Genomic DNA, 21,559 nt, shown 5'->3' with positions numbered 1-21,559 from the left:
TTTTAAGTGTGGTTCACAAAGTGTTGGTGCAAGAAAAAACGGGGTGGCCGGTAAACGAGGGTGGCTGGTGAGCTTCGAAGAAGGAAAAGGGTGAAGTGTTTTGGGTTTTGTTGTTATTATTTATATTATTTTATTACATTTTTCTATTCTCTCACGTTTTTATTATGATTTTTTTAGGTAAAAAGTAAAATGATAACTTTACATTATAAAACACGTTTTTTTAGTGTTTCATTTATCTCAATGATGAAATCATGACAACTTAAATGAATAGTAGGGATTATATTCATAGTTTTTCATACTTACGTATGAAATGAAAATTTTTATCATAGTAGACCCGATAACTAATTTACTCTTAATTTTTTACATAATATTCTGAATATTTTATGTATTTAAATAAAACTTTTTTCAACCTCACATGCCTATATGATGAATTTTGTTTTTAACTAGCTTTATGAAATTAAACTTGATGTATTTTTAGCTTAACGACGGGGATGGGCATTAATTAGATAAGACCCGTGAGACCTTTAAAACCTAAACCGAATCAGACGTGATTATTTAGTAAACAAAGTTGAAGTTCTTACCTTATAATTAAACTATTTATCTTTTAAATATGCTACCAGACAAAACCAATAATGCCTTGTATTTCAAATCTCTCTTTTCTCTCATTCATTCACATTAACCTACCCACATTAATTGAACTAAGAAAGATTAACACCTAATCTCATGGCCACTTGGAAATGGAAGACACATATATACAAAAATACACACCATTTTGTCTTCATGTGACTACCACCTAATGCCCTTTGAATCTTGCCTTTAAATCTTTTTATCACACACTATCTTTCTGGAACTGTGATTTCCTAGTAGTTAAGTATCTTTAAAATCCAAATAACTATGATTAGGCATTAATAGAATGGTAATTTATAAATAAATGGAGTTTTATATAATTATTGAAGCCCATTTGAGTTGAAGTTTATCAAAATTTTAGCTCATTTAGAATAGTAAGAATCATTTTGATAACATTATTCATAAATACCATAGCTTTCGTAAAAAAATTTGGCCTATATGAAATTTTCAAATGAAAACAACTTTGGCGAAATCATTTTGATAACATATTCTTGTAATATAAGCTCCTTAGGATCTAACTATTGTATGCGTTTGATATTTCGGTTCTCTTCTAGAAGGCTTCCACTAGTTTCTGCTTTAGGCAATCTAGGCAACATGAGCTACACAAAGTTGCAAAATATAGTTTACGTACATGCATGGTCCAAGTGGTTAGAAGGGTATTGATTGGGTCCCCAAGTTACTCACTTACCCGTCCAAAATCATTTAGGTAGTCCTAACGGGTTGTCGCAGTAATATATATATATATATATATATATATATATATATATATATTACTGCGACAACCCGTTATATATAGTATCAGGATCATGAGAGAATCTTTTTGAAATTGAGAAACCATGAGAACCATTTTAGACCACAAAAAACTCAAAAATAAAAAAAAATCATAAAATAAAATAAAACATAAAAATCAAAAAAGTAAAAAAACCAAAATTCTTATTTTATCATCCCGGTTTCATAAAAAAAACTCGGTTTAGCTAAATTATATACACATATGTATAATATATACATATATGTACATTTACATGTTTTTTTTGTACACATGTGTATAATTTAAGATAAATGATGTTGTACATATGTGTATATTACGTAACTAAAGATTAAATAAAATTATACATATGTGTATAATACAACGTTTTTTTTTCTATTTTTTTATTTTTTTTAATGAAACCGGAATGAAATATAAGACTTTTGGTTTTTTTACTTTTTTATTATTTTTTGTTTTGTGATTTTTTTAAATATTTTTTTAAAGGTGTTTTTAGTAGTCCAAAATGGTTTTCAAAGTTCTCAATTTGCAAAGGGTTCTCTTAGGATCCTTACCCTATATATATATATATATATAGGGAAATGTTAACGTACAAATGAAATTAACGTGCTAAACGTGAGAATCAAGTAGAGTAATTATGTAATTACATCATAGAATAATTGTCATAGAGTAATTACATAATTACTCTACTTGTATATATAATTACTCTACTTGATTCTCACATTTAGCACGTTAATTTCATTTGTATTTGATCCAAACCCTATATATATATATATATATATATATATATATATATATATATATATATATGTATATATATATATATATATATGTATGTATGTATATAAACGAAAACATAAAAAACTTATGTGTCGCGATGTGATCGCTCCCCCTTTTTTGGAGTCATCAGATTTGCTTGATTTTTAAATGGAGGCTTCTCATTCATTTGACCCAAATTCATGGGTATGAGTCTTACCAAACCCAGATATTCCTTAAACGGGTTATAACATCTCATTTAATTAAAAATTATTCTCACCAAATTATTGATGTAAAGATCCTATAAAATAGGATATACTAAAAATTAATATCTTATTTATTTTAAAATATATATATATATATATATATATATATATATATATATATATATATAATATAGATTATTTAAATTAAAAAACCAATTTGATAGTAAAAAAAATAAACGGGTCTTGGGTCTCAGCAAACCATAAGTATATTATTAACTTTCATAAATACTATTTATAACTAAAAAAAAACAATTTTATAGTAATAGAAATAAACGGGTTTTCGGTCTTGTCAAAACCATATAGCTTTTAAACCGGGTTATAACATCTCACTTATTTGTCAAACAATTTATCATCAAACCATAAATATATTATTAATTTTCATACAATAAAAAAATATAAATGCAAAAAATAAATAAATATTAGAAAAAATAATATAAAACAACCCGTAATACGGGGGATAAAAACTAGTATATATATATAACTATCTATATAATTGCATATCATGAAATCCTACGTGTTACTCTCAGGTTGTTCTCCCCATCTTTAGAGCCACCAGATTGCTTGAAATCTAAATAGAGGTTTCTCATGCATTTGACCCATATTTGCGGGTATGGGTCTCACCAAACCCGGATAGTCTTTAAATGGGTTATAATATCTCATTTATTTGTGAAATTCTTTCATAATCAAACAATAATTTATGCGGGTCATGGGTGTCTCTAAACCCGAATAACCCTTAAACGGGTTATAACATCTTATTTATTTGTGAATAACACCTTAATCATCAAAGAATAATTCCCACTGTTTATGGGTCTTACCAAACCCTAATAGCCCTCAAATGGGTTATAAGATCACATTTATTGATAAACACTTTCATCATTAAACCCTAACTTAATTTCTCATTTACATGTTCTCTGTTGTTGAGTTATCATCTCCATTGCCGACTTTCGATACTACCCACCATCGCCAACTACATCAACGCCCCATTTTTCATTAGACAAATATTTGTGTTCATGTTTGTTCATTTAAAAAAATCAACATGCTCGTGTTAGTTTATGTTTATTCGTTAAAAATACAAAAAACCTACACATCCCAATTGAAAAACCTAAACGCAAAAAAATATAATACAAACTAATATATATGTATTAAATTAAAACAAAACTACGTTATATAATAAAATAAATCATCATAAAATAGCAGAACGATTAAAAACAAAAACTTGAATAAATTCCCGTAACACAGGAGGATCAAACTTGTGTGTGTGTGTGTGTGTGTGTGTGTGTGAGGATCCTAAGAGAACTCTTTGGAAATTGAGAACCATTTTGGACCACTAAAAACACATTTAAAATAAATATTTAAAAATATCATAAAACAAAAAATAACAAAAAATTCTAAAAAGTAAAAAAAACCAAAATTCTTATATTTCATTCCAGTTTCATTAAAAAAATAAAAAAAACAAAAAAAAAACGTCGTATTATACACATATGTATAGTTTTATGTAATCTTTAGTTACGTAATATACACATATGTACACTATCATTTATCTTAAATTATACACATGTGTATAAAAAAATCATGTAAATGTACATATATGTATATATTATACATATGTGTATATAATTTGGCTAAACCGGGTGTTTTTTTATTTTTATGAAACCGGGATGTTAAAATAAGAATTTTGATTTTTTTTTACTTTTTTCATTTTTGTGTTTTTTTTATTTTATGATTTTTTTATTTTTTGGATTTTTTGTGGTTCAAAATGGTTCTCAGAGTTCTCAATTTCAAAAAAGTTCTCTCATGATCCTGATCCATATATATATATATATATATATATATATATATATATATATATATATATATATATATAGGGTTTGGATCAAATAAAAATGAAATTAAGGTGCTAAACGTGAGAATCAAGTAGAATAACTATATATATAAGTGGAGTAATTATGTAATTACTCTATGATAATTACTCTATAACGTAATTACATAAATACTTTACTTATATATATAATTACTCTACTCGATTCTCATGTTTAGCACGTTAATTTCATTTGTACGCTAACCTTCCCCTATATATATATATATATGGGAATGTTAACATACAAATTAAATTAACGTGCTAACTGTAAGAATCAAGTAGTGTGATTATATATACAAGTAATGTAATTATGTAATTACATCGTATTGTAGTCACAACAAAAATGAAAAGGGTGAGAATGAATCCAATACATTGATCTTAGATTTGAATAACTAAGATTAATTTAATAAATAAAATTGATGGGAAGGGCATGAAGATAATAACCAACCTTGTTAGCTTTCCCTCTCCACATGCAAGGCGCATGTCAATTCCCCCATAATTTTAAAATGTCCATAACTTTTTCATACGACATTTAAAAAAATCACCATAATAATAAGCGTTTTTTTATCTTTAATATGAGTATCATATTTTTATATAAAAACATAAAAAAATTAATTGGTTTTTTTAATTTTGTTTTTTGTTTTGTGTCTTTTAGTTGAGTTTTCATATGCATTGTATTATAAATTTTGGTTATTATATTTTTCAATTGGTACTCATATTAAAGACAAAAATTAAAACAAAGATTACGTCATTGTGTCGTTTTGTTCATCATTAAGTTTTAGTCATTGTGTAAAATACGTTCATTGTCTTTTATTCGGATTTACATATGACATTCATTTAATTTGAGGAAAATAATATTGCGTTCATTGTATATTACGTTCAAGTGATTGTGTAATATGTTGTTTTCATTGTGTTTTTGTAACATCCTACTTTTGGTTTCAATAATAAAATAAATTTCGTCTATTTTATAGTGGGTCGTTATCGGTTTAGAAAAATAGATTACGAGTTGAGCTAGTGTTGGGTAAATGGATATGGGTTATGGACTTGGGTTAGGAAAGAAAGAATGAAAGACCATGGGCTTAAACCCATGATCCATAAATATATAAACCCTTAATCACCATTTAATTCCATTTCACACATATTCCATACACCACCCAAAACACACACTTATGATCTCTCTCTAGTTTTCTCCTTGTCTAGCCGAACCAAGAAAGAGGAATCGATCCCGACCCGAGGTAATAATAGTATGATGTTGTATGAGCTTAAACCCGTTAAATATAATCGCGAAACGACGAGCCGACACCGTTAAACCGTTTAAGTCACGACATTCGGGTGGATTCAGATATAAACCGAACCTAAGATGAGCTTAGGGGTCGCCCTAGCTCAGATCTGGATCGAACGGGACGAAAAACGGTGAAAATGGTGGAGAAACGAAGAAATCTCGTTTTTCCGGCGAGATTTCCGGTTTTCCGGCGAAAACGGCGCTGGAAAAGTGGTACGAGGTTAAGGAATGTCAGAGAATGTTCTGACATTCTCTGACCTAACCCTAGTTCGCTAAGGAGTAACTAACGAATTAGAAGTAATTCGCTAGCTGATTCGTCCATGGGAAAATAACGAACTAGCTTCAGTTCGTTAAGGGAAAAGATAGTGAATTACCATTGATTCGCTATAGTTAAAAGATCACGAATTGGAAGGTCCAATTCGTTACATAGACTAGTTCGCTATGGACTGAATCGTTAAGGGTCCAGTTCGTTAGAGGGTTCAATTCGTTACAAGAACCAGTTCGTCATGACAAGTCAATTCGTTAAGGATAAGTAACGAACTAGAAGTTTAACAGAATTGTTGAATGGTCCCTGGACTTAAAGAAGAATGATTTAATTACAAAGAAACCCTTGAACTTTTAGGTAGCAAGTTAATTAACGATTCAAAATGTTAATGGAAAATGTGATACGATAGTTAATAGAAATAAAATTTTTCCATGCTGACCTGGCAGCTCGACCCCAGCCAGGGGCTCTGCCCCTTGGACCCTGCTAGGGCTGCCGCCCCTAGACCCCGCTGCCAGGGGCGCTGCCCCCGGACCCTCGTTCGTTGTGAGTTATGAATAAACTAGAAACGCGATATAGATAGTGATAGTTAATTGATATGTGTAATTGTTATACAGTTAGTCGTGCACAGCTCAAGAAATGAATAACCATTAACGGTGAACGTAGCCCACTTAAGGTGAGTTTCTAGCCCCATTCCTTGTTATGTTTTCGGGGCTGTGTGCATACTCGATGTGATTAGTTAATACACTTATCCTAAGTGATAGGTGTATGCCATATATGTAACATGTGAAATGTATGAATGATTTCTTGTCGGTACGTGAACGATCTTCGGAATTGCATGTACTGCCAGGAAATGGTTTGATGTTATATGTATGTTGTAAGATGAAGAATGAATGATGTATGTATGTGCGAAACTTACGATTATGTATATAGAAAGTACGTTATGAAGGTATGGAAGAAAGGGTACCGGACCCTAATAATATCCGAGGATGAAGGGTGACCGGACCCTAATAATATCCGAGGATGGAGGGTGACCGGACCCTAATAATATCCGAGGATGGAGGGTGACCGGACCCTAATAATATCCAAGGATGGAGGGTACCGGACCCTAATAATATCCGAGGATGAAGGGTGACCAGACCCTAATAATATCCGAGGATGGAGGGTACCGGACCCTTATAATATCCGAGGTATGTAGGGCGAATGCTCTTTTTAACGTAAGGCTAGTTATGAATGTATATGAAAGAACGATGGACAGGTTAAGTATGTAATGCGTACATACGAGCACGTATATGTGTATGTAAAGTAAGTTATGTGATTACCTAGAACTCACTCAGCGTAGCTGACTTTTAGTATGCACGCAGACAAATAGGTTGAGGCAGTTCGCGTGATTGAAGACACATGGCATGGAATCGAAGATACTGGCATCTCGAAGAAATGTTGTGATGTTTTAAATACTATGTATTGTTTTAAATGACTATGAACGTTTTATAAGACAAGATTTGGAGGTTATTTAAGATAATATGGTTGAAGTTTTATTTTCCGCGTAAAGTTTTAATTAACTCTGATTTGTAGAACTGTGTTTATGAGTAAATTCAACACCAAAGTAGGGCTACCGGTAACGGAGCCTTACAGTTTTAGGTTTCAAGTCACAATGTTATATGTATTCACCATTGTGTCTTACGTTTTAAGTCATTGTGTTATACGTATTACCATTATGTCTTACGTTTTAGGCCATTGTGTTATATGTATTCACCATTGTGTTTTACGTTTCAAGTTATTGTGTAACATGTATTAATTATTATGTTTTATGTATTAGATAATTTGTTGTTATTTTATCATTATTTTTACATATTTTTATTACACAACGGTGTTATTAGTAGTTAAAAGAAAACATAATTATGAGTTGAAAGACACAATGATGAAAAAAGACACAATGATAGGCGAAAAAACATAATGGCGTGCGAAAAGACACAATGACGCAATTTTTGTTTTAAATTTTATATAACAAAAATCATACTCATATTAAAGATAAAAAACGCTGGTTATTATGATGAATTTTTTTTTAAAAAAAATATCATACGAAAAAGTTATAGATGTTCTAAAATGATGGGGCAGAGAGAAAATATGTACAATTACCTTTATACCATTTTTCTTTTGGTCCTCACTTGACACATGTCAATTATTTATGACTTCTCACTTCTTATTTTTGTTAGCCTTTGTAGAATAACTTGACCATATATATATATATATATATAGGATTGAGATTATATGAGAACCTTTTAAGAATCGAGAACCATTGTTTAGCCACTAATTTTTCTTTGGAGTTGGGAGATCTAAGTTTCTTTTTAAGGGTAGAAGAGTAATTTAACAACAAAACACAATTTTGGGAACATATTTGGGGTTCACGTCAACATGATTGAGATTAAATTGGGAGTGAAACTAGGGTTCAATTTCAAGGTTCGATTGAATTTCAAATCGTAGCATCTAGATTGGATCGGATTTCAAATCGGAGTATTTTAGGTTTTGTGTTTGCTCTGTTCATTTATGATAAGGTAACCCTCAAACAATTGTATTAATTTAACCTTCAACTGGAGAATTAATTTGTTGTTTGGTTATAATCGTTATAGATTTGATGATTTTGAAGCTTCAATAGTAGTTAATAATGGATATTTAGTCACTAGATCTACATCTCTTTCGTTTGAAGAGGTCAAGATGTTTTAACAAGGTAATTTTCAATTTCGGTTGCTTCTGTTAATCTCTCTATGATCATATTCTGTTTTATTGTATTTTTGCTCATTGAATTTGAAATATTTGAATAATTGATTGTTCATAACAGGATAGAAATTATAGATATGTGAATATAGGTGTTTAAACTTGTAAATGAAAATTATAACAAACTGAATTGGTTTATCATACAATATCAGAAATATGTATGAGATTACCCATATATGATATATTTATATCTCTAAGGACAAATATGTCGAGGATTAGACTCCGTGAAGATGTATGATTTAAGGTTATATGTATGAAATTATACATATGTGTATATAGATGTATTTATGTACACATATGTATTATTTTAATACAGTTTAGTCCTCGTACGTTAATATAACTTTAATAGACAGTTATCACTCATTTAGATGTATAACATTAAATTTATTGTGTATGTTTAATATTCATGTCAATGAGTTCGTGCAGAATCCATAGCAAGTGGTGTTTATGAGTTACCAAGTAGAGTGGGCTTTTGGATCCCATTTGTTCATGCTGAATATAAACTTTATATTGGAGCTAGGTTTCTCACATTGGATGAGGTTCTTATTATTTGTTAGAAGTATGTTGAAAGGGTTTGTTTTTGTACTCGTTCGGATACTACTAAGACACGTAACGGTATAATTAAAAGTTATATCTTGAGTTCTAAAGATAATAAGCCTAAGAAAATTAGATTTCGCAACAAAATAATATGTTTCTACTTTCTGTTTGGTTAGTGTTGTGCCAACTAAAGCATACAAGCTTCATGTGGTCTTAAAGGGTGGCCATCATAATCTGCAAGATACACTAACATATTAATAATAATTTTGATAGAGATGTACGAGAATTCATTACCGATGGAGATGCTAAAATGGTGGTCGATAAATTCATTGAACATTCCAAAAATGTATAAAATTTTTGATAGAGATGTACGAGAATTCATTACCGATGGAGATGCTAAAATGGTGGTCGATAAATTCATTGAACATTCCAAAAATGTATAAAATTTCACTTTACAATACCAAGTTGTTGGAACTGAGCTCATGTCTTTGTTTATGGTTGATAGTGTTTCAAAAATCAAATATGAGGAGGCTTTTGGTGATGTTTTGGCCTTTGATGCGACATACCACACCAACAAGTAAGTTATCTATTTGCATTAATGTAATCATATATTTTTGCATATAGTGATGCATCGATATGTTAATTTCTTGGTGTAGGTATGATATGATCTTGGTTCGATTCACGAGTGTTGATCACCACAAGAAGTGCATAGGTTTTGGTGTTGGTTTGTTGCATAATAAAATAGTTGGGTCACCATAAGAAATAATTTGTGTCTTCTTTAGGAGCAAACATAAACAACCGAACCTAAATTCAGTTGTTATGTTTGACGTAGAGTGATTGTATTTGGATGGAAAGAACATAGCGTTTTTATGTTTCTATTTGTGATAAAGTTATGAGATGATACATATGTTATATTGATTATACATATGTGTATATTATAGAGATTATTCATATGTGTATATTATACGGATAACACATGTGTATATTATTTTTCCACAGTGATATACACTTAACTTAGACTTCTATTATAAATATTTGTCTCCATGTTTTAAGTTGTATTTGTTTGTTTATAAAGTTGAAACCATATTATGTGTTAAAAGAGAGTGATTCAATGCCACATTGAAAAGAATGTTAGATAATACTAGTTTGTGATAAAGTTATGTTATGATACTAGTATACGGTTATACACATGTGTACATTATTTTTCCATAGTGATATACACAACTTAAACTCCGGTTATGTATATTTTTTCTCCAAGTTTTGAGTCGTATTTGTTTGTTTATAAAGTTAAAACCACATTATTTGTTAAAAGAGAGTGATTTCATGCATATCGAAAAGAATGGTAGGCCTAATGTAAAACCGGTTTATAAAGTTATGCAATGATACATATATTATACATATTATACACATGTGTATTTTGTTTATTTTTTCACAGTGACATACACTCAACTTAAACTCCAGATATAAATATTTGTCTCCAAGTTTTGAGTCGTATTTTTTTTGCTTAGAAAGTTGATATCATATTATTTTGTTAAAAGAAAGTGATGGTATTTTGAGTAAAAAGAACATGATGCTTTGATAACATTGTCAAAACCAGTTATACATGTTCATATATTACACCTAGGTCCGTTTACAAACTTATACTGATTATGCATATAGTATAATTAACAAATTATACATATATGTATATTACGACTTGCTTGACTTTTTCACACTGTTTAGCTAAAATTAAACAAAAATGCAAAAAAAAAAACAATTCACTAAAACATAAATGCAGCAAATAACATCAGTATTTTTACTACTACATGATCAAAAAATGCAATTATGAGATCAAATCTACAACAAAAACATCAACCAAGAAGCATTATGACGCATAAAAATTCAAACAAAAATTAAATAAAAAGGAACATCTATTTCTTTTGACCTGCCAACTCTTTTGCTCACTTAATTTTTTTCCCATTCTTTGATTCTAATAAACAATAGCATCCACATATTTCTTCCTAACTTCTGCAAGCTTCTGGTTTAATCTTCTCTAAATCAGCCACATATTTTTTCCTAACTTCTGCAAGCTTTTGGTTTAATCTTCTCTGAATCAGCCGAGAAGCCACAATCCCATTTAAAGTATGTTTCCCCCCCTCCATCTTTCCGTATGCCTCATTGTGAAAATTCACAGTTGACAAAGGTTCCAGATGTAGCCCAGTCAATTTTCACTCTTTCAGGTACCAGCTTTTCAACATATATTCATCTAATATCTTTCTATGAAATACAGAAAATAAAGTTATTTAAAAAAAGTTTACACTCAAATTCAATTAGATTATTATACATATGGCACATTATATCATATTTTGTTTATACATTATGTGTGAACATACACTGGTTATACATATATGTATAATGATATTATACATATGTGTATGAACATGCACTGATTATATATATGTATAAATATTTTCTAGATATATGTGTAATTAAACCTGTTACTTGCATTACAACCAATTTTTTATAAAAATCTTTATCTTCATCTAGTGTGCAACAGTTTCCTCAAAAACCATATTGTTTATTATATCGATAGCCAAAGTTTTGTAGTCGAAGCACACTAGATAATAATGACTTTTCTCCAAGATTGGAAACACAATTAGACCATATGTATAAATAGTTTTTTAATTACACCTTATAACTGTTACTCATTATACATACATGTACAACATACAAGATCTACACATAACCTAACACTAACACATTATACACGTATGTACAAAACAAATATATTACCCACTATACATATACGTATGAAACAGACAAGCTAAAATTACCAACACCGTATCGTTATACAGATGCGTACAAACAGTTTTTTAGTTACATTTTACAACTTCTGCTCGTTATACATACATGTACCATTGACAAGATCTACATGTATCAGTTTCACCTAAATTAATAAACCAAAACTCATTGCTATTGTAACTACTAATAACATTTATAAACATATGTATATATGTTAACCAAAACTCATTGCTATGTACATATATGATTTGCCTATATGTGTATATATAGTTGAAGAGGTAGGTCCCAGCAGAGCCCAGTTGGACCCGCAAGACTCACCTTAAACAGGGACGTCTGCGCAGAGACCAACTGGATCCGCAGGACCAACCATGCTCAGAGACGTGACGTCCTTACGCGCAGTACGCAAGCTGGTCCCGCAGGAAAAGCCTCCCAATGGTGAAGGACTCCGCCTGTCCCCGCAGCCTCGGATACAAGCCATTAGGGAAGGCCACCCGCGCAGCACGGCTACACGCACAAGGTACTTAGCTCTCGATCATTCAGTGTCACCTGAAGGAATGAGCAAAGCCGGGAGCAATCCCGCACAGAGGCGGGAGGGGGAATACTCCCGCCCAAATAAGCCAGTCTGTATACTGAAGGACCTTTTACTGTACCTGACGAGGTATGGGCGAAAGATCTGATCAAAGATACGACAGCTCACTGATACAGTATGGCGAGCAGCATGCTCCTGTACTGTATCACTATTAGCCGCTGCCTACTCACCAACTACTGTCATACCACGTGCGTAGCCGGCAGTTGGTGGAAAGGGAATAGTATACAGCAGGCCTGGTCACTATCAGCCGCTGCCTACCCACCAACTACCAGCAGGGCACGTGCGTAGGCTACTGTTGATGAACAGGAACACTGTTGCAGCCGGCCATACCTCCTTGGAAAACCTACCTTCGGCTATAAATACCCCAAATGGTATGATCATCTCAACATTACATTATCACATTATCATCATAATATATCTGATATCTGCTCTAGCAATCTCTTAATATACTTTTATATTTAAAGAGCAATCTAGTCTGATTCTCACGCCGGAGGGTGGTCACAAGGAGGAACCCCCCCTTCTCAGTGACGAGCTCACGGTGTCTGTTTTGCAGGTTATCAGAAGAACCATCTTCCAAGGGTCTAACCCCTCGTGGGAAACAGCTATCCAACCCCCAGGTTACCAGTAATCTGTCAGGGGTCCGGTTAGTGTTTCTTCATTGGCGCCATCCGTGCATAAAGCTAGAACTTTATTTTTCTCCAGTTTTTTCAAACTTCTACAAAGATGGTTAGAGAAATTCCGGTAACCACAACCCCAGCTACTGGGATGAACACCGGCAACACAGTTTTTACGAACACTACCCCGGCTACCGAAGCCGGGGCAAGTGAAGTAAATTTTACGAACACTACCCCACTTACCAAAGCTGGGGCAAGTGCAGTAAATGATCGCCTACTGGGATCCACCGATACCCAGTTTGAGAAACGAAGACTCCCCCGCCAGACTCTCGATGAAGTTAAGGCATGGGCGGAGGCACGACAAAAGGAATTCCAGGCTGAGTTGGACGAACGCTTGCGTTCCGTGCAACAGGCCGACGAATTCGAATACTGGGAGGATGACTCGGAGGAATCCGACTCCGACGCGAACCCTCGCCATAGGGCAAAAGGGAAGCGTAAGGAAACGGAATCCCAACCGAAAAGGCATTTTGGACAAGCCTTCAAACCAAAAAGCACAGGTGGAAGTCCACGAGACTTCTCTAAAACGTTCAGACCAAACGTAGCAAATGCGGGAACGTCCAAATTTGCACGGGACATTGCGGAAGCAATTGCCCCAAGGAGTGCCAAACAGATGCCTAACATAGGCACGTATGACGGTATATCTGATCCAGACGATCATTTGAACAGGTTCATAGCGGGGGCAACCGTCAGCAATTGGACGGAACCCACGTGGTGCTACATGTTCCAAATGACGCTTGTTGGGGCTGCTAGAGCTTGGTTTGATCGTCTACCGGTCAACCACATCTACGACTGGGCAGACTTCCAGCAGAAGTTTAGCCAACACTTCAGCCAGCAACGGAAGTATACCGAGGAGCAATGGACAATCCTCAAATGCATACGAGAAGAAGATGAATCTCTGCCAAACTTCATCACTCGCTTCAACTCAAAGAAGCTAAGTTTGGGCAATATCAGCGAAGATCTTGTTCGCGCTGCCTTCATCCAGGGCGCGCACGACCCAGAGCTCATCCGCACCCTAACAGGTAAAGATGGCATGCCATCCACATGGGATGCCATCATGACAGCAGCAAAACGCTATGCGGAAACGGAGAAGCAACTGGGTAGAGATCTCCCACAGAGCACAAACCTCTACACTCAAAAGACGAGAGAAGACAACGTCCTCTCCGCCCGACTAAATAAAAAACGGAAGCAAGGCATTTGGCAGTCAAGGGTAAACTTTGACACCTCATCCGGCTTGCAACATCGATTGGGCGGAAGGGATAATGCACAGCCGCACCGGAACTCCAGATGGACGCCACTCAGCAAAAGCGTCACTGAGATATTCGCCACTGAACAGCTCCCGTGGCCAAAGCCTCTAATAATCCGACATCGTCACGATGCTGATCGGAGCAAATACTGTGACTTTCACAAGACTAAAGGCCACAACACTGAAGAATGCACAGACGTAAAGGACATGGTCGAAGCATTTGTCAGAGATGGGACGCTCGCGCACCTCGTGGCGCAATAAAGGCTGAGCAGGCAGGTGCGTGTAGAACCCCAGCTGGGGAAAACACGAATCAATTCCAGCTTCAATATCGAGACTACATGCTGCGTAAAGAACGAGATCCCGAACCAGGTGCGTATCGGCTCGATGACACTCCCATCCCAACAACATGGAAGGGAGCTCATTTACACAGTTTGCATGTAAATCAATTCCAATTTGTAAAGAAAAGGCCAAGAGCCACTTCTAATGGAAATGATTCTCTTTAAGAACATCGAAGCTGATGATTTTACATTTATACTTTTCTGAACACTAATATGCCGGTTTTCACCGCATAATTACGTGAAGTCATTGCATGGGAAGGCGGTCCTACCCGCACGAACCCAATAACGTGACAAACCTTCACGCAGGTCAGTTTGGGAAAAAGTTCAGCACCCAAAAATGAAAGTGCCGGTCTATCCGCATGAATCATTAAAGGAAACTGAATAATAACCTATCAACAACCGCGCGTCGAACGGTTAAACTATGCAACACTGGTGACGGCGTTCACATTACGTGAAGTCGTTGCGTGGGAAGGCGGTCCTACCCGCACGAACCCAATAACTTGAAAAAACTTCACGCAGGTCAGTTGAAGGGGAAGAGTTCAATTATCCCATTAAATGAAAGTGCCGGTCTATCCGCATGAATCATGAAAGGAAACTGAACACTAACCTATCGACAACCGCGCGTCGAACGGTTCAAAACAAAATTCTTAAAAAGGATAAGGAAAACCTACACGCAGGTCAGATAAGGGTAAAGTTTTGCCATCCTACTAAGTGCAAGTGACGGTTCTAACCGCACAATCACGAAAGAGGAAGCAAGACTTCCTGTTATCAACCACGTTCAAAGGTTAACTTATCCTCAAAAGGATAAGGAAAACCTACACGCAGGTCAGATAAGGGTAAAGTTTTGCCATCCTACTAAGTGCAAGTGACGGATCTACCCGCACAATCACGAAAGAGGAAGCAAGACTTCCTGTTATCAACCACGTTCAAAGGTTAACTTATCCTCAAAAGGTGAGGAAAACCTACACGCAGGTCAGATATAGGTTTAAAGTTAAAGCCATCCTACTAAGTGCAAGTGACGGTTCTACCCGCACAATCACGAAAGAGGAAGCGAAAACTTTAATCCATTATCAACCACGTTCAAAGGTTAACTTATCTTAATGCCTTAGAAATTTCGAAAAGTAAAACCTACACGCAGGTCAGAAATGGGTAAAGTTTTGCCATCCTGCTAAGTGCAAGTGACGGTTCTACCCGCACAATCACGAAAGAGGAAGCAAGACTTCCTGTTATCAACCACGTTCAAAGGTTAACTTATCCTCAAAAGGTGAGGAAAACCTACACGCAGGTCAGATGAAGGTTAAAGTTTAGCCATCCTACCAAGTGCAAGTGACAGTTCTACCCGCACAATCACGAAGGAGGAAGCGAAACTTTAACCCATTATCAACCACGTTCAAAGGTTAACTTATTCTAAACACTTGGAAAATTGCTAATTTAAACTAAGTATGCAAGTCATAAGTTTATAAAGCAAGGAACCCAAAGAAGGAAATAACAATCTTAGCAAAAAGATTAATATTTCAAGAATATATTACAAGAATGGCCGGGTAACTACCCGCCTAAAAAAATAAAACTATACAAATCTATCTTAGCAATGGGAAGGGATCTTCAGGATCAAGCCTCAGGGCCGCTTCCACTTGGACCCGCTCCGTCAGAAGAACGGGGTGGTTCGAGGAACGCTTTGAGGACAGCTAACCCATCATCAGCAGCAGCTACTTCGTCCACCTTTTCCACCACTGGATGTGGGAAGGCGGCGTATTGGTTCAATGCTTGGTCATAAATGGCTTCGGTATCCACATCGAACAAAGGGAAGTTGGAAGGCGGGACGCCTTTCTCAACAAACCCTAGACCAAGCAGGAAGCCGGCATTTTCCCCATCCTCATGAGAAGCGTTGAGGGCTGCGGTCATAGCATCATCGTAAGAGGTCTCTGAAAAGACCCGACGCACAACCTACAAAGAAAACACAAGTATTAGAACCTTTTCTTACAAAAGAAAAGCGTGAAGATAAAACTAAACATACCTGAGGCAACGCTTCTCGAAGAAGCCATTGGAGGGCAGCTTGAGCTTCGTTATGGGCGCGTTCGGCTTCGCTCTTGTTAAGGTTGGCAAGTAAAACTTCCTTTGCGGCAGCCTCTTCGACGCCCTTAAGTTTCCGCTCGGTGTGGTCAAGCACCCCCCTCTGGTCCAGGATTTCCTGGAGTTTCTTGGCATCTTCCATTGCCAAGGCATCATGAGCGCGTTGGAGAGCCTCTAATTTGGCCTTGAGCTCCTCATTCTCCACACGCAAAGGCTCAGCAACGGCTTCAGCCTTGGCAGCCCTCTCGGTTGCGTTTCGCGCAGTCTCCCTGGCCAGCCGAAGCTGTTCATTCACAGCTTGGGCAGCCTTGGAACGGGCCTCGAGTCGCGCCTGAACTTCAACCTCGAGGGCCTTGAAGGCCTTCTCCTTGTCGGCGGCAGCTGCCGCCAGCTGTTGGTTCTCCTCCCGAAGAGCACGCGCCTCAGATATGTCCTTGGCGCGAGCTGCTTTCAACTTGTCATTTTCACGACAAAGCAGCTCGACGCGTGGCTGCATCCGGGCCTGGAGAACCCGAAGCTCATTGGTTAGCCTACCCTCCTGGTAGCTAGCCATGGCTTCCCCCAACGCACCATGAGGAGCAGCGTGGCGAGCCCAGTCCACGCACTCCACAGGGGTACGAAGGGTTGTTCCTCGGCGTATGTTCCATCGCGGAACATACACTTCATTGGAATCCGACACTGCAAAAGAAACAAAGGCAGTAAGGAAATGATGATAAAAAACAAGGGAAAAAGAAAGGAACCCTACGCACCTGTAGGGTCAATGACAGGCCGATAGCCGCCAAACCCATCACCTGAACCTAAAGGAAATCCATCCAACAGGTCAGGCAGACGGGAAGGTGGCAAAGATCGGCGGGAAGCCCTGCGCGTACCTGATGGTCCGGCCATCGGTGCCGGTGGCGCGGGCATGGTGGCAGCCGCCGTGGTCGCCGTTGTGGTCGCCGCCGTGGTCGCCGCCTCGTAGTAGGCAGCAGCAGTAACCGCCGGCTCTTTGAAGGATGCTGTAAAAATCGCACTCACAGCCGGCGGTGACGTCATCTTAGCTGGAACAGTCTGCTCAGAGGGAGCAACTGAACCAGCGGAAGTAGGCGCGGTTACCTGGGTCGACGCCTCAGGTAGGCTGACCAAGCCTACCGTCATTGGCGGAAGGGTACTCCTCTGCGCTTCACCCCGAAATGCGTCAACATCCACGCCTGCACAAAGAAGAAAGTGTTAGATAAATTTATGAAGTAATAAATCTGCAAAGACATTATGATTGTACTTACGGGTTTTCTTGACCCTGAACGTACGGACGGGCGGGGAGGAACCCGATGGAGCCGGCCTCTTGGTACCGGTCACCGTCGTCTTCGTTGGTTCTCCGGAGGTAACGGTCGTAGCCTCCGGAACAGTGGTCTTCTCACCACCGGGCTTCCCCGCCACCTCTTCACTATCTGACTCCGAGTCAGATAGAACCACTGGATCAGCTGTGGAGGCCTTCTCCTTCCCCTTCACGCCGGCAGCAGCCTTCTTCTTCCGCACCAACGGAGGAGCATCTGAGGATTCCTCAGAAGAAGACGGGTCAGGAATTCCAGCAGCGGGTACAGCATTGAGGGATTGAGGAAAGAATATCGCCTTACCTGGCCGCCGGTGGCTCAGGATCTCGTGTCCCGGCGGATAGACCTCCACAAACCGATCCGCCGTTTGCTCCAGGATGGGCAACTCGCCCTCGTCCAGAGCACGAGTACCCATCCGCGCAGGACCGTCGGTTTCCCGCGGGTACAGAAGCGACTCCAAATCATTTCCCTCTGAAAGAATAAACAGTTAGAAGACAAACGCGTATCAAAAAGAAAGACAAGACATACCATAGGGAATAGAGTTCAAACCGTATTCGAGAAGGATGGGAACCTGAGACGCATCCTTCCACACCCGGCTCATCCCTAACATGACCATCCCGGACTCTGCAAACCGGTAAACCGGAGATTGGACCCGGGATATCTTCGAAAACCATTCCGCCTCCTGGTAATTGGGGGCGTGAAGGCTCGGTATCGCTTGGCCATTTTTAAACTTCATGGCAAGGGGGATGGCGCGGGCAGAAATATAGAAGAATTCCTGCTTCCACGCGCGAAGACTGCGCTCGGTGTCGCAAATCTTCAGACCCTTAATACGGGTCGTCAGGGTGTACCACCCCTGGATGCACCTCCAGGTATAGAAGGTCATCAGGCGGTCCACATGGGGCTCGATGCCCAAAATCCGGCACACCCACTCAAAATGGCGAATCTTGGCGATCGCCATGGGGTGCAGCTCGGTCAAATGAACACCGTGCCTCTCAAGGACACGGTAAACAAATTTAGTCAATGGAAATCTAAGATTCCCATAGACAAAAAATGCAGCATAAATCCCGATCTTGCCTCTGGGGGCATCGTACGCGGTCTGGTGGGATTCAGGAAACTCAGGCTCGAGATGATCGAGCATGAACTTCCTGACAACATACCGGTACTGATCGCCGGGCAGAGCACACTGGCACTCGCCAGCAGTACCCCTGTCGTCAGCTATAGCTTCAGCATCACGAGAAGACATCTTGAAGAGGAAGAAGAGAACGATTTCGAGAGAATGCTCGATTGAATAAAAGAGTATTCGCCGGAAATCGCCTTAAAGATGAAGAGAAGAGTGAAAAGTGTGAATTGTAAAGTAACCCTCTCCCCCTTTATATAGTAATCGCAATTAATGCGGTGAAATTAATGCGGAGGAGAGAGAAATCGAATGTGCAATGAAACTATGACACGTGGCAAAAACCAAGCTGGCAACAGCTGTTGAAAGGACGTTTGCCAGTAATTTCGCGGCCACGCGCCCGAAAAATCGCGCCCACGCGCCTGAAAAAGCGACTGGAATGACCATGTTCTGTCACGTCACCATAACTTCCTGCACGTCCTGACACAGTCAGAAGAAACCGTCGCACGACGTTTCAGAGGTTTGGACTGTTATCTTTTCACCAACTCTTCGAATTTCAAAATTCAAAATTCGAAAATATTAAAAAGCGGGAAAATACCCCTTACCTTGGCAAACAAGTAACCATAAGCCGGGTGCGGGTACAGTGTAAAGGCAAAACCCTTCACATACCTAGCACCCGCAGGGAACTGAAGCCAAGTAAACCTTGGTGAACAAGTAACCGTAAGACGGATGCGGGTACAGTGTTAAGGCAAAACCCTTCACATACCTAGCACCCGCAGGGAATTGAAGCCAAGTACCTTGGCAAACAAGTAACCATAAGCCGGGTGCGGGTACAGTGTAAAGGCAAAACCCTTCACATACCTAGCACCCGCAGGGAACTGAAGCCAAGAAAATCTTGGCGAACAAGTAACCGTAAGACGGCCGCGGGTACAGTGTTAAGGCAAAACCCTTCACATACCTAGCACCCGCAGGGAATTGAAGCCAAGTATTCCTCGGCAACCAAGTAACTACAAGACGGGTGCGGGTACAGTGTAAAGGCAAAACCCTCCACATACCTAGCACCCGCAGGGAATTGACGCCAGGAATACCTTGGAAGTAAAGTAACCGTAAGACGAGCGCAGGTACAGTGTCAAGGCAAAACCCTTCACATACCTAGCGCTCCGCTGGGAATTGGAACCAAGAAGGATCTTCTGGGCAATGCTTGCGGAAACGGAAATAACATCCCCGCATAGCGGGAACGTCGAGAACTACGTTGTTGGAAGTTCCAAGATGTAATTGATGGTTTTAACATAATTGATCACTATGTTCAAAACTACCAAAACCTCATGGAAAATACATACAACTGGGACTCAATGCTCCTGACTTGCGAGGAGGTTACAGACCTACCCGCATCATACCCAAAGACCAAGCAGGAAACTCGGGCATTTCTGCAAGTGACAAGGACTTCCGCGGGAGGAATCCCTATGGAAAACCTTAAAAAACCCCTTTTCAAAACCCTTTGCTTAAGTCCAAAAGTTCACCTCACTTTATTAAACACGCATGAGAAGAACATTGGACTGGGGGGACTTGAAGAGGTAGGTCCCAGCAGAGCCCAGTTGGACCCGCAAGACTCACCTTAAACAGGGACGTCTGCGCAGAGACCAACTGGATCCGCAGGACCAACCATGCTCAGAGACGTGACGTCCTTACGCGCAGTACGCAAGCTGGTCCCGCAGGAAAAGCCTCCCAATGGTGAAGGACTCCGCCTGTCCCCGCAGCCTCGGATACAAGCCATTAGGGAAGGCCACCCGCGCAGCACGGCTACACGCACAAGGTACTTAGCTCTCGATCATTCAGTGTCACCTGAAGGAATGAGCAAAGCCGGGAGCAATCCCGCACAGAGGCGGGAGGGGGAATACTCCCGCCCAAATAAGCCAGTCTGTATACTGAAGGACCTTTTACTGTACCTGACGAGGTATGGGCGAAAGATCTGATCAAAGATACGACAGCTCACTGATACAGTATGGCGAGCAGCATGCTCCTGTACTGTATCACTATTAGCCGCTGCCTACTCACCAACTACTGTCATACCACGTGCGTAGCCGGCAGTTGGTGGAAAGGGAATAGTATACAGCAGGCCTGGTCACTATCAGACGCTGCCTACCCACCAACTACCAGCAGGGCACGTGCGTAGGCTACTGTTGATGAACAGGAACACTGTTGCAGCCGGCCATACCTCCTTGGAAACCTACCTTCGGCTATAAATACCCCAAATGGTATGATCATCTCAACATTACATTATCACATTATCATCATAATATACCTGATATCTGCT

This window comes from Bidens hawaiensis, unplaced genomic scaffold, assembly GCF_021521415.1.
Source record: "Bidens hawaiensis isolate Kalapana, Puna unplaced genomic scaffold, B.hawaiensis_p1.1 tig00032849_1, whole genome shotgun sequence".
NCBI lineage: Eukaryota > Viridiplantae > Streptophyta > Magnoliopsida > Asterales > Asteraceae > Bidens > Bidens hawaiensis.
The sequence above is the reverse complement of the archived record's forward strand: the minus strand, read 5'-3'. Positions refer to the sequence as shown.